The sequence below is a fragment of the Armigeres subalbatus genome, chromosome 2 (assembly GCF_024139115.2).
Source record: "Armigeres subalbatus isolate Guangzhou_Male chromosome 2, GZ_Asu_2, whole genome shotgun sequence".
NCBI classification, from domain to species: Eukaryota; Metazoa; Arthropoda; class Insecta; order Diptera; family Culicidae; genus Armigeres; species Armigeres subalbatus.
The window spans coordinates 2,404,268-2,417,719 of record NC_085140.1 but is presented as its reverse complement, the minus strand read 5'-3'; the positions used below and the strand labels follow the sequence as shown (position 1 = coordinate 2,417,719).

The window sequence follows — 13,452 nt, the reverse complement described above, 5'->3', positions numbered from 1 at the left end:
AGGACTGCTCGAAACATGGTTATCACTCATAAGACCTGTTTTTCTTTTCCAAAAAAAATATTTCTAGGCAAAAATTTTCGTGAATGAGCATTCTCTTCTCGTGAGAATGAATGAAAATTACGTTCACCGGATTAACTTAAGAAAGATGCAGAAAACTCTACGATTTGTCATAGGTGCCATGAAAGTTATTGGAATTTTCAGTGCAAAAGGAACAAGGTAGAAAATGGAACAAAAATTATAAAGCTTCAGGTACAACGAGTATAGGATTGAACGTCGACCATGCTCTCTGTACTTTTAAATATTTTTCCTCCAAAATACGCAGATTTGCTAACTTGCTGTGCGTATTCACGAACGATTTTTGCTATGGAATTCGATAGCGCATGTAATCTTCAAAATTGGGGAGACTTGATTCTCTCTCTATATTATCTACTCAATAAATATTTTTTTAGAGCAAACCCTTCATTACATCTGTCGAATCTACAAAAAAATAGCCGCTTGAGAACAATTTATACATTCTTGATTTTTTTTGCCAAACTTCTCAAGTCTCCTCATATTGTGGCCGCAACTCAAAATCCAATTATCCTAAAATTGTGGTTTATCAGTGAAGATCATTTAGCATATTTACGGCTTTGTGCTATGAACAAATTATAGCATTTTGTCAATATTAGGAGAAGTTGTTAAAAATATTGCGTGGCCACTAAAAATATCTTTAGGAGGGACATTTCACAGTAAATAATAGAGTAAATAAGGTTGTCAATCAAAAAAAAATAACTCGCCACATAACGATCATTTGTTTAGAGGTAAAACAACGGAGAATTAGTTCTTCCAATAAAACAAGTCTTCCCCCCCTTCCCCTACTGTATAAAGCTTGAGCTTTAAAACAAAATCGGAATCGACAGGTTTTTTGCTTGCATGACTGTATACTAATTTAAAAATTTCGACGTTAAACACCTTCAATTAGCTAAGGGGTCGTACACATATTACGTAAGCATTTTTTCTGGGTTTTTCGACTCCCCCTCCCCCATGTAAGATTTTCTTCATACAAATATTTTTTGATTTATATGGTGCGTAAGAAAACGACAGAACCCCCCCCCTCCCCCCATAAGTGCTTACGTCATATGTGTACGGCCCCTAAACTGCTGAAATGCCAATAAAAGCAGCGAGCTAAATGGCTGGCGAAGTTACAGAGCGATCATTTTTCCAAGATCCGTAATTTCGTTTCCGCTATGATCAAAGTATCATCCGACGTTATGTATAGCTTTATTTAAAAAAATCTTTGTCAATAGGGTTATGCGCTAATTCGTCCATGGCGTTAGTATCCGTCATATCAAATTCTAAATCACTAAATACTCGCGAATCGTAAACATAATAAACTAATCATCTGGCGAGATAGAAAAAAGTGTACACTACGATCTGCATTCATTTAAATTACATTCCGGTGATATTTACTTGAAATACAGTTAAATTTTACTGTGCGACTGAGACTTTTTGCACAATTTCCTACGTTATCCGTGCGACGAAGGAAAATCCAGTTCGTTCACTGCTGTAGAAGACGCGCAACACCGTCTCCAAAATCAACGTAATTCACTGATTTTCACCGCACTTTTTCACATAATTTTCTCATTCATTTATTCATTTATTTAGTTAACATCTAAACAGATAACACTGAATCAACAATTTGACGCCACAATGCACGGTTTGAGGCCGCATCTCTCCATCCTCGGATACGCCCCACGCTCGCCAAGTCGTTCTGCACCTGGTCTGCCCATCTCGCTCGCTGCGCTCCACGCCGTCTCGTACCTGCCGGATCGGAAGCGAACACCATCTTTGCAGGGTTGCTGTCCGGCATTCTTGCAACATGTCCTGCCCATCGTACCCTTCCGGCTTTAGCTAACTTCTGAATACTGGGTTCGCCGTAGAGTTGGGCGAGCTCATGGTTCATTCTTCGCCGCCACACACCGTCTTCTTGCACACCGCCAAAGATGGTCCTAAGCACCCGTCTCTCGAATACTCCGAGTGCTTGCAAGTCCTCCTCGAGCATTGTCCATGTTTCGTGTCCGTAGAGGATAACCGGTCTTATTAACGTCTTGTACATGACACATTTGGTGCGGTGGCGAATCTTTTTCGACCGCAGTTTCTTCTGGAGCCCGTAGTAGGCCCGACTTCCACAGATGATGCGCCTTCGCATTTCACGACTAACGTTGTTGTCAGCCGTTAGCAAGGATCCGAGGTAGACGAATTCCTCGACCACCTCGAAGGTATCCCCGTCTATCGTAACACTGCTTCCCAGGCGGGCCCTGTCGCGCTCGGTTCCGCCCACAAGCATGTACATAATTTCCTCACTGCGCACTGAATAAAAGCAATGGTTATTGCTCAAGTGAAAAATAATTGTAAAATAACTACCGGAAGGCGTTGAAATGATCTGTTTTTTCAAACTTTAGAGCGTTTGAAATTTATTTTCTTCGTCGCCTTGTTTATAGTCGAAAAACGCGTTGCCAAACTGGCGGTTTGAACTGAAATAATCTTATGTTACACAGCTGATAATACATCATGCAGTCAATAAAAGTAGGTTTTTCAATTATTTTCCGCTAGCGTAATAAAAGTAAAGTCTTCCAAATAAATATTTTTCATACACACTCGTCATTCATTCTAAAATTTTCAACTATTCCAAAAGTTTGAAACAGGAGAAATAATTTCATAATAGAAATTTGTTGGCAGCACTACCCACGTACATGTTAAGCATGTGTGTTAGTTGTTTGACAGACTGAGGCATTTAACTGAATGGCGGCACAATCAAAACCATTTTTATGCGATCGAAATGGGATTGCACTAGGAAATTTTTGTTAACTGGAATATTTCGGTTCACTTTCAAATTTGACTTTCAAAATTGATCGAAATGATAGTTATTCTGCATGAAGTCACAGATAAGTCATCAAGCTATCCAAGAAATGGCTTGAGCTCAGGAACAAAGATTTGCAGTCCTGTTTTAAGTATGGTACATGGTCCTTGTGGTACAGAGAAAGGATACGTAAATGATCAATTTTCCGATTTCAAATATGGAACATGCTCTCTATAGTACAAAGAACAGAATGCGTTCACAGCATATGTCCTTGGTCATCCATCCTTGTTCATTTCTGCATTTCCCCTCAATAAAATGGTTAATGAGATCTAAGCCAGGTGGTGAGATACCGTGGGATTAAATTGCGTAAGCCACCCAAGATTGCTTGATCCCGCAAAATTTGCATATGAGCTTCGGCGTGCATCGACCTGTTGGGATTCTTTTGATAATTCTTTGACCTTTCCCGAAGTCCCTCTCACATGGACAGAAAGGTGGCTAACTTAGGCTGTTCGTGTGAAGAGACGCGAACATGCGCGAAAATGATTGTCATGAGCATGAGAGCAACCATCGCGAATTTACCTTCGTGATTTCCGGTGACAAAATTAATTCTGTGGTTAATCTGAGGATTATTTAATTGACCAGATTCACTTAGAACTGATTCGTGGAAGAGGCAGGAGTGGCCCAAGTGTTCTCGCGCCGTGGTAGTTTCTTTAAGGTAAAAGCCATTAAGTGTTTTCAATCAGTGAATCTTAGCAAAACCCTTTCCCAAAGAAATTAAACTTTGAACCCTTTCCCTTAGATAGTTATCGTAGCTAGTCGTGTGTGCGAAGTTTATATTGGTGTGTTATCGTGTGTGCTGGTGGTTTTTAAAAGGTAATTTGTGCAATTTATATGTGGAAATCTAGTGCTGACACGTGCAACGTGCAACGGTCATCTTATGTATCTAGATTCGCGCCCACGCCGCTACGACGCCCAAGACACCACAACGAACCGTCGAGGCCATTTCTGACCCCACCATCAGGCTGCGAGGTTTTCCCGGGGCACGCCGGAAGAGGGACGCGATCGCCAATCAACGCGCCCTAGGCAGGGCATCACCGAAGAAGAAGAAGAAGAAGAAGAGAGAAGGCAACCGTTTTTCCGTTCCGTTGGTGACGACCGACGGACATCGACGCACGTGCCGCGTCGCGCCTTAGATGAGACCGTAAGTTTCGATCCGGAGCAAAGCCATCCGTAGGCGACAACCGCAGTCGCAGCATCATCAGCTAGCCCAGCTAGCCCAACCGCCGACCCGCCGGCGAACCGCGTGTAAGTTTACCGCCATCGTCCGCTAGTTCAACCATCACATGGACGCGCCGTCGTACTAGTCGTCGCGTCCATTCTCAAAGTGAGTACTCCTTTTCTAAATACATGCGCATGTGATTTTTCGCCGCAACATAGCCCTATTGCGTTGCTAGGCGAAGACACGGCTTCGCCGTGAGAAATATGTTGAGTGCCGATTAAGCACAATAGTCGTTGCGTTTGCGTAGCAAACGAGAAAATTGCACGTTAGATTTTGAGTGAACCACACCAGGAGAGCACACACGATAGGAGGCTAGGGACAGACCAAATAGCAATCAATGGGAAAGGTGTAGAACTGTAGAAGCGAGGAGATAGGCAAACAGTGGAAATGAGGAGAACACTATAGTGTTGGTAAAATAAAGCTCGAGTAAGTTGGGATAAAAGCTCCGCTGTTCTTTCAATGTCGTGAATTATTTCAATAAACACTGCCGACTAAACGCATTTGTAAATTACTTGTTATTTGTGGTCCCGAATGAAGTGAAACTGGTTGAGAGTATTTAATGTAGTTCGTTTTCGTTATAGTTCTTTTTGTAATATTTTTCTACTGGGGAGGTTGGCTCCGAAACCAACCGGGCAACTCTGAAATCCGACGCGATTGGGTTGAGGAGAAATTTGGTCGCTTTACCAGTGATGATAAACCCCCTCCATACTGTTTCATCACTGGCCGACGGTTGTAATTTTTGGCAATTATTTTGTTAAGCCGTTACTAGTAGCGTCCTTCACAGGCGCAATTTAAGTTAGCCACCTGTCTTCCATCCAAAATTGGGAAAAAAGGAACCTTCGTCCTTTGAGGGTCTCAACGGTCGGGCACATTTAGACACGGTCGATGGTCTCCTACGGGAGTGGCGCATAAGCCATCGTACTTACCTACCTAAAAAGGGGAAGACGGTCCGGCGTACGGTTATAAACTAAAGATTAGTTTTCCGGTTTCAAATATGGAACATGTTCTCTTCATAATGGAACAGGCCTTTGGATCGTTGGTTATGCGTGTCGACCTGAAGGCCTCCACTTCCGGTATTTCATGGATAACCGTGAAGATCTTCCATACGCAGGTTCTATCATATGTACCACAATGGGTACATTACATTTACAAAACAAGTCTGAAGATCATTGGTTACGCGTGTAGACCTGAAGGCCTTTATTTCAGGGATCTCTTGGAGAACCGTGAAGATCTTCCATATTCATATTATATCATATGTACCACAACGGGTACATTACATTTACAACACAGGCCTTTTTTTTATCTTTATTAAAGTGTTTTTTTAATTTTAAAAACAACACAGGCCTGTAGATCATTGAATATGTCTGTTGACCTGAAGACCTTCACTTCAGGTATTTCTTGCATAACCGCAAATATATTGCATACGCAGATCCTATAATATGTACCACAATGGGTACATGACATTTACAAAACAGGCCTGTAGATCATTGGCTATGCCTGTAGACCTGATGACCTTCACTTCATGGATTTCTAGGATAATCGTGAAGATCTTCCATATGCAGATTCTATCATATGTTCCACAATGGGTACATAACATTTTCAAAACAAACCTGTAGATCATTGAATACGCGAGTAGATCTGAAGGCCTTCACTTCAGGAATCTCTTGGATAACCGTGAAGATCTTCCATATACACATTATATCATATGTACCACAACGCGTACATTACATTTGCAAAACAGGCCTGTAGATCATTGGTTATGCCTGTAGACCTGATGACCTTCACTTCAGGGATTTCTTGGATAACCACGAAGATTTTCCATACGCAGATTCTGTTATATGTACCACAATGGGTACATTACATTTACAAAACAGGCCTGGAGATCATTGGTTACGCGTAAAGATCTGAATGCCTCCACTTCAGGTGTTTCTTGGATAACCGCGAACGTGCTCCATACACATATTCTATTCTATGTTTCACAATGTACACATATCATAGTCAGAACAGGCCAATATTATTTGAATTTATGTTATTTTTATTTAACACGGCATGATACCGAATAAAAAACTAATTTGGTGTACTTGTAGAAATCGCACACCAATACCAACAGATTTATTTGACAGCAATCCATCGAATTTTAGACTGGACGAACGAAAATTCTCATGGACGAAAACAGATTTTCATAAGACAAATTTAAAATTTTGAAGGGTGTTTTTGATTGCCGATTCTCAGTAAACTATGATTTGTTCAATGCGCTAATAGTACACAATGAAAACTAGGAACTCTAAAATACGTGTTGCATACAACTTAGTTAAAGTAAGTAGTTGGGATAGCGTATAAATTAGATTTGAAAACCAAGCACTACCTACTACGACGGGAATTAGCTCACTACCCTAGTACATTCAAAGTTAATTGCCTATATGCCGGGTATTAAGCCACCCGGTGTAGAAAATAATTACTATGTCTGAAACTTGATTATGCATGTACAACATGTGATAGATTTAGTTCGGAAAAGGTATTGGAGGGTAACCGCCCCTTCGGTGGGGTTTGATCCAACGACCCCAGTTAAGTCAATAGTCAATAGTTGAAAATAGTAACTTTTTGCGAGAAAAAGTGCCTTTAGTGACCTGAGGTCGAAAAAAGAGACTTTTTAGTCAATCGTCTAGGACGAGTTAAGTAATTCCAAGTCGAGTCAAGTACGAGACACTGAAGACGACCACACAGTAAATCATTTGTTTGAGAAACTGCATAAGTCCATTTTACAAAATTTCGAGAAAACAACAAAAAACTGTGTTTGGTCAAATTGGCACCAATTCTTTCGATTTCTTCGATACAGATCAATAGTTTTCGGCAAAACTCAACACTCCGCGACACTTCCAGTGCGAAAACTGTAAGCAGTACTCCATAATTGCTCTTCAAAGTGCACATATGTAGTTTCTCAAACAAACGAAAAAACAAATCATACATTTCTGAACAAACATTATTTTTTTCCTATTTTTGCCAGAATACGTATATTTGGACGAAGATTCAGAATATATAAAAATCTCATTTTGGCCAAAAATGTTACATATGCAGAAAAATATATTAAGCTCGTTTAGTGGAATGTATTCAACCCTCTAAGACGAATTAAGTACTGTCCATTTAATTCCACCAGTTAATTTTCGTTATCTTTGCAGATACGTATTTCGACCACACCTGTGTGGTCGTCTCCAGTATCTCGTACTTGACTCGACTTGAAGAAAACAATCGCAATTTACACTATTTATATTACGCTTGGTACCTAATATAATCTTATTTGCCTACTTTATTTACCTATACAGTTAATTACCTTATTGTTTAGGTAGAAACTTGAAGAAACCAAGAGCTGCCATTTCCTGATCCTTATTCAACAGCGCTGTTTGTACCTGTCGGTGGATTCCAAACTCTCAGCTACATCGAGTTTCCCTGGAGAAAGAGACATTTCTTAAGATTTTAATATTTGATGCCGTAAGGAAAATCACCCAATTACGGCATCAGAATAAAATAACGAGATTAACTGGGCAAAATTAAACAGATGAGCAAGTTAAAACGTAATTGGTGAACAATGACTGAAATAAATGAGACACTACTCTGATTTCTCAAACAAACGGTCGAAATACGTATCTGCAAAGATATCGAAATAATTGGTGAAATTAAATGGAATTACTTAACTCGTCTTAACCGATTGAATACATTCCACTGAAAGAGCTTTAAATATGTTTTTTCTCAGGCTTTTTAGTGACTTGCCCGAAAAAAAGTGACCAAGTTACTAAAAAGTGACGCGCTACCAGATCTGCTGGTACCAAATTAGTTAAGTAAATTTTTTGCCTTTCTCGTTCTCTACTTTTTTTTTGTAAATTGAAATTATAAATTTGGAACTGTCAGCGAATTCCGATTGCTAAAATTAAAAAGGTTGTACCTTACTTAGCAAGTAAATATGAACAATAAATAAATAAATAAATAGTTTTGCGTGAAAAGCTGCAACTTTTGAGAAAACCCGAGTCAGATGTCAGGAAACCAGCCGCTGCTAATAATTTAGTCGAAACAGTTTTTGCCTCTTTTTTATCGTTGTTCAAGAGCGACTTCTTTATGCATTGTTTCTAAAAATCTTCTTCAAAACCACCGGGTTTTACGATTTGATATACCACAATCTCTTTCTTGTGTTAGAAATTTTCACTCATCCAAAAAAAGGAGAAGAAGATGAAAACTAATAATACCCATACATAATATTCCAAAAAAATGGCATACCCAGAAGCTTTTAGCAATCAGAAATTAATAAATCTTCATAAGTCAACATTCAGTTCGCGAAACACTCTTCCTCCTGTAAAATAATGCTGATGTTGCACAATAATATCCCCTTGTTCGTATCGCGTTCATCCAAACAATTTACTGCTACACCGGTTTGACTGCGAACCAGCGACAACAGATACACTTGTCATAGGGGGAATTGACACCCTCAAACACGGTATTGGGCAAACTTAACTAACGAACCAGAATCATCCTATTTGCAGCAATGATTGCTGTAAACGATAGCACTGATTTTACGCGGAACCGTTTAGACTCATATTCCGAACAAGACTTGTATTTCGAATACCGGCCTTACCTAAAACCGTTTTAAAATGGTCATCAACGAATTCAAGATTCAATGGAACTGATCATTTGAGAACGTCCGTTTAGAACCGAATGTTCGTAGTATGATTTTTGTTTGCAATATAAACTAATTGCTCAAGGTTTTATTAGCATCGCGATTTACAAACTTGTTGAACCTGAATTGAACTGTTACCGGAGACATACAGTGGATGACTTCACAAACAACTCGGGGCTTTTGGAGGCCAATTAATGAGAAATGCTTTTAAATGGTATTCCCCTCAACCAACACGGATGCAACCGATTATTCATGGCTAACCTCTTCCTCCGTTGACGCTGCGCTAAGCACTGTGAAACGAGCTGAAATGCATAGAAAAATATTCTATCGTCGTTAGCAAAAATAGAACATTCTCTTCCGATTGAAACTAGGTTTCCCACTTCGAGCACCAACCATTTCCTTCTGCTATGAATGGCAAATCAAAACTCAATCGGGACAACTAGGCGGAAGAACGGAAAATCAGACTGCAATTGTAGATTGCAGCATTTTTCGCGATAACAACCACACAAAAGACCATTTGAATAAATGTAATTTTCGGATTTCACTCGCTAGATTTGTGTCATGTCTTCTTCTATTCGAGGTCAAAAAATAGAACATGTGAACCATGTGAGCGAGCCCCACTTGGGAAACATTGTTGGCTCATTCCGCACCACACAACCACCCACAGTCGTTTATCCGAGAATATGCAGAGCTATTTTTATCGAAATGCATAGAACTTCGACCATATCGATGCTTTCTTGTAAACAATGTTGCGTTCTTCCATGGCTACCATTTCACTATCGAAGTGGAAATAATAGGAGGAAGAACTCATAAAATAGAACGTTCTGAATGGATTACGGCTCGTGATGATACTCACTATGAAAAATACTATCCGACTGTGTCGCGATCAAGGAAAAACATAAATAATAATTATAAATTGTACAACTTAAACTTGAACCAATCTACCTTGGTAAAAGTTATTGAAATAAGTCTACAGTATTGGAAGTCATTGTACCACTGGCTACTGTTAACCCCATTGAAGACCTGTGCATTATCTTATTTGCGAATTCAATCGTACGATGCTGATCCCCGACTTCCTCACTTTGCCAGTGGCTTGCATTTCATACGATTCACATAGCAAAGCACTTCGGGTCAATGAAAGTGAGTGGCGTTAGCAAAACAAAATGAATGAATGCACAACAACATGAGGAATCTCCCCCGCCGTCGTGTCGGAACAAGTGGATGCGATTTTAGTTGTGATGCTAGTCTTTTTTTGGGGAAAAAGGGTTAAGAGGGCTCTGAAACTACAAATAAAAGTAAACCTTAATTGATACTCTAACGTTTTTGGTTTTATACTCCATTTCCTTCTTTTAAAACTTTTAAAAGCAATGGCCGATCGTGATCAAATTCAACAGTAATCATCAGAGTCTCGTCCCATGTCCCCTTTTTGAGAATTCGGGGTGTTAAATAGGCATACATTTGTGATTTTTCGGTCACACCGGTCGTTAACCATCAATGTTGATCTATTTTTTTTCTCAAGAGCCTGGATAGCCGTGTCGGTATACGAGACGTGACCCCAAATTCGTTAAAAGCTTATCGTGCTCTTGAATGGATGATTAGGGGGGTTTACTAAAACCTAACCTTGAACGTGACCTGTGAAGTTGTAGGACGCTCTTCACAGTATTTAGCCTTTCAGCAGCAGATTTGTCATCTTTTAAGGAAACACTGGTTATCTACATTTGAACCGTTTGTTTGAAAAACTGCATATGTAACATTTTTGGCCAAAATGAGATTTTTATATATTCTGAATCCTCTTCCAAAAATACGTATTCTGGCAAAAAATACAAAAAAAAATTTTTGTTCAGGAATGTATGAAATTTTTTTCGTTTGTTTGAGAAACTACATATGTCCACTCACTTTGAAGAGCAATTATGGAGTACTGTTTACAGTTTTTGCACTGGAAGTGCCTCAGGGTGTTGAGTTTTGCCAAAAACTATTGATCTGTATCGAAGAAATCGAAAGGTTCGGTGCCAATTTGTCCAAAAACAGTTTTTTGCTGTTTTCTCGAAATTGTGTAAAATGGACTTATGCAGTTTCTCAAACAAATGGTTCATTTGTGTTGTATATCATAGAGCATTTCCTTAATATTGACATTTGGAAATTGAATGTTTGTAAATATAAATATTTATAAATCCATTTGCTTTGTTCCGTTTGCCATTTATCCAGTCCGTTGGAGGTATGCCTCCAAGAAGGTTGTCAGTTTATTGATCCGACGCGTTCCCCATTACGCCGCCATACTACTGCTGAACTTCTGGCAATTGTCGTGAGAGTTGATAGAGGGGCTGGGAATCGAACACATAACCATTGTACGCAGAATTCTTGGAGTATGAGTTTCCCATATTTTATGGAAAAGAAATGTCTAACAAAATCCTAGGGTAGGATTTCTTTAGAATTTGAAAAAAAGGATATATCGAGAGAGTGAAATTTCTTGAAATCTTCGGAGTAAGAGTTCAAAATAAACCCTCAGAATTTCTGAGGGGCCAATTTCAAGTGAGATAATAACCCAGAACTATAGGAGCATGGGATACCTAGACTTCCGGGGTAGGGATTCTTTCACAATTCAAAGAGAAAGAAATCCCCATAATCCCTCTGATTATCTAGAGAGGGAAGATCAATTCCTTGGAATTGCTGTAGATGACAAAACCCGGATTTCTTACAGAATGAATTCCGTAAAAAATCAGGAGAAGGAAATACCTAGAATTCGTATTTTCCAAAAATGATACCAAAAGAATTTGGTGGTTTGGTACTAGACTAGTACTACAAGTAATGTAGGAAGGTGTTCAATAAAAATCCTATCGTGTGATTTTTCTTTACTTTAACCTATTCGGGACGGATGAGTCATATATGCCCAGCGTTTTGGATTGGCTGACTAAAATCACATAAAGTGCCATTTGGCCGAAATGGACATTCGTCCGAAAGTATTGTTCAGCTGAAATGATCATTTTGGATATTTTCAAAACATTAACGGAAGATTGAATTTCGTCAGAAAAATCTGTTTAACTTCTCCAACTTCTCGCGCCATATGCCAATTGGCTCCACGGCGCCAAATTCCATATTTCACGCCGATGATTGGCCAACTCATAAAAATCACAGTATGCAGTGCGTTTGCATCTGCCGAACCAAGGCAACCTATCAGGCATTAATTAAATAGCTATTATACCTTTAGCAGATTTGTTTGCTTTTATCTCTGTCACTTTTAACCCGCATTGGTTACAGAATGCAAAAATGGTAACTGCATTTCGGAAGCTGATTGAGCACAATAGGGCACGCGACCAACCAAATAGAATATTTCCTTCACTCTCCTTGTACTAAAATTGCCAGAATTGTTCTAAAAAATTGGTTTTGATTTATTTTGATAAATAATCCTTAAGGAAATTTCTTGGTTTTCCTGAAATAATTTTCGAATGAAGTCCTGAAGGAAGAAAATTCCTCAAGTCTTGAGGAATTTCTGAATTTATCTCCCTCTGGAGGATTTTCTGAAGGAATCCCTGGAGAAAATACCGAAGAAATTCTTGGAGAAATGTCCAAAGAAATTCTTTAAGAAATTTAACTAATTCCTTTAGGAGTTCCTTTGGAAATTGCTTTAGGAACTCGCACGGAGATATATGAAAATTCGTTCAGAACTTTGGAAGGAAATCGCGGAAGAAATTCCGAACAAACTACTAGATGAATTTCCGAGGAAATGGAATATCTTAGGGAAGATCCATTAACTACGTAACGCAATAATTGGACTTTTTCAACCCCCCCCCCCTCACTCCTATGTCACACTTTTTTTATGAAGCTTCTGAAAATTTTGAATTGATCGTCATGAGAAAATTTTGTATGAATTTGTGGACGTTCCCTTATGGAATACCTAGAAAAAAAATCCAGTGGAATTGTTAAAATAATTTCCGATTGAATTTTGTAGAGATTTTTCAAAGTAGGTATCTATGTATGTATGCTATCCATCATCTATAAAAAATCTGTAGAAATTTTCGAAAGAACTTCTGCAGTAGTTCCCAAGGAATTCTTGAGAATATTCGAATTTGATTACCATTCTACTATCAATGCGCTGCTGTGGGAAGGGCAAAAAACGGAGGTGGCGAACCCGTAACCAGAGACATTTACGCGAAGCAATGTGTAATCCAACAGACTAATACATAGACTTGCAATCCTTCTTGAGCTTTCCGAGGGATGGCTTCTTTAAGGAAGAACGCGTCAAATCCATTACAACTGTGGGGAAGTGTACCCATCTACATGAGTAAATTTTTTGAAAAGCATTCCAAAAAGAATTTTTAAAGGAATTCGTGATGGAATTGTCAGAATTAATCTTAGAAGAATTTTTGAAGAATCTGCAGAAGAATTCCTTAAGAAATTTTCTAAAGTCCAAAGAAGATCCGAAGCAATTCTTGAAAGAAATTTCAAAGAAAAGCCTGGTTTCATTTGTGGAGGTTTTTAGAAGGAATTCCTGAAGAAATTCCCGATCGAATACCTGACGGAATTTTGGAAGGTATACTAGAATTAGTTTCTTGATGACTTACCGAATTAATTCCTGAATTTATTTCCTAAGGAATGTTTAAGGTATTTACGAAAAAAAATCTGTAGAAATTTTTGAAGGAGCTTCTGCAGTAAGTTCCTAAAGAAATTCTGAGA

General features: G+C 38.9%; 1 protein-coding gene and 1 long non-coding RNA gene across 4 annotated transcripts in view; one reads left to right on the top strand and one right to left on the bottom strand.

Annotated features, from left to right (window-relative positions):
* LOC134217460 (heme transporter FLVCR2) overlaps positions 1 to 13,452 on the bottom strand; it is a 176,718-nt gene that overhangs the window by 120,909 nt on the left and 42,357 nt on the right. The gene's annotated exons all lie outside the window — the stretch shown is intronic.
* Positions 3,500 to 4,479, top strand: LOC134213937 (uncharacterized). Its single transcript, XR_009979579.1, has 3 exons — positions 3,500 to 3,554; positions 3,639 to 3,712; positions 3,787 to 4,479. It is a non-coding gene; the product is annotated as an uncharacterized LOC134213937 (long non-coding RNA).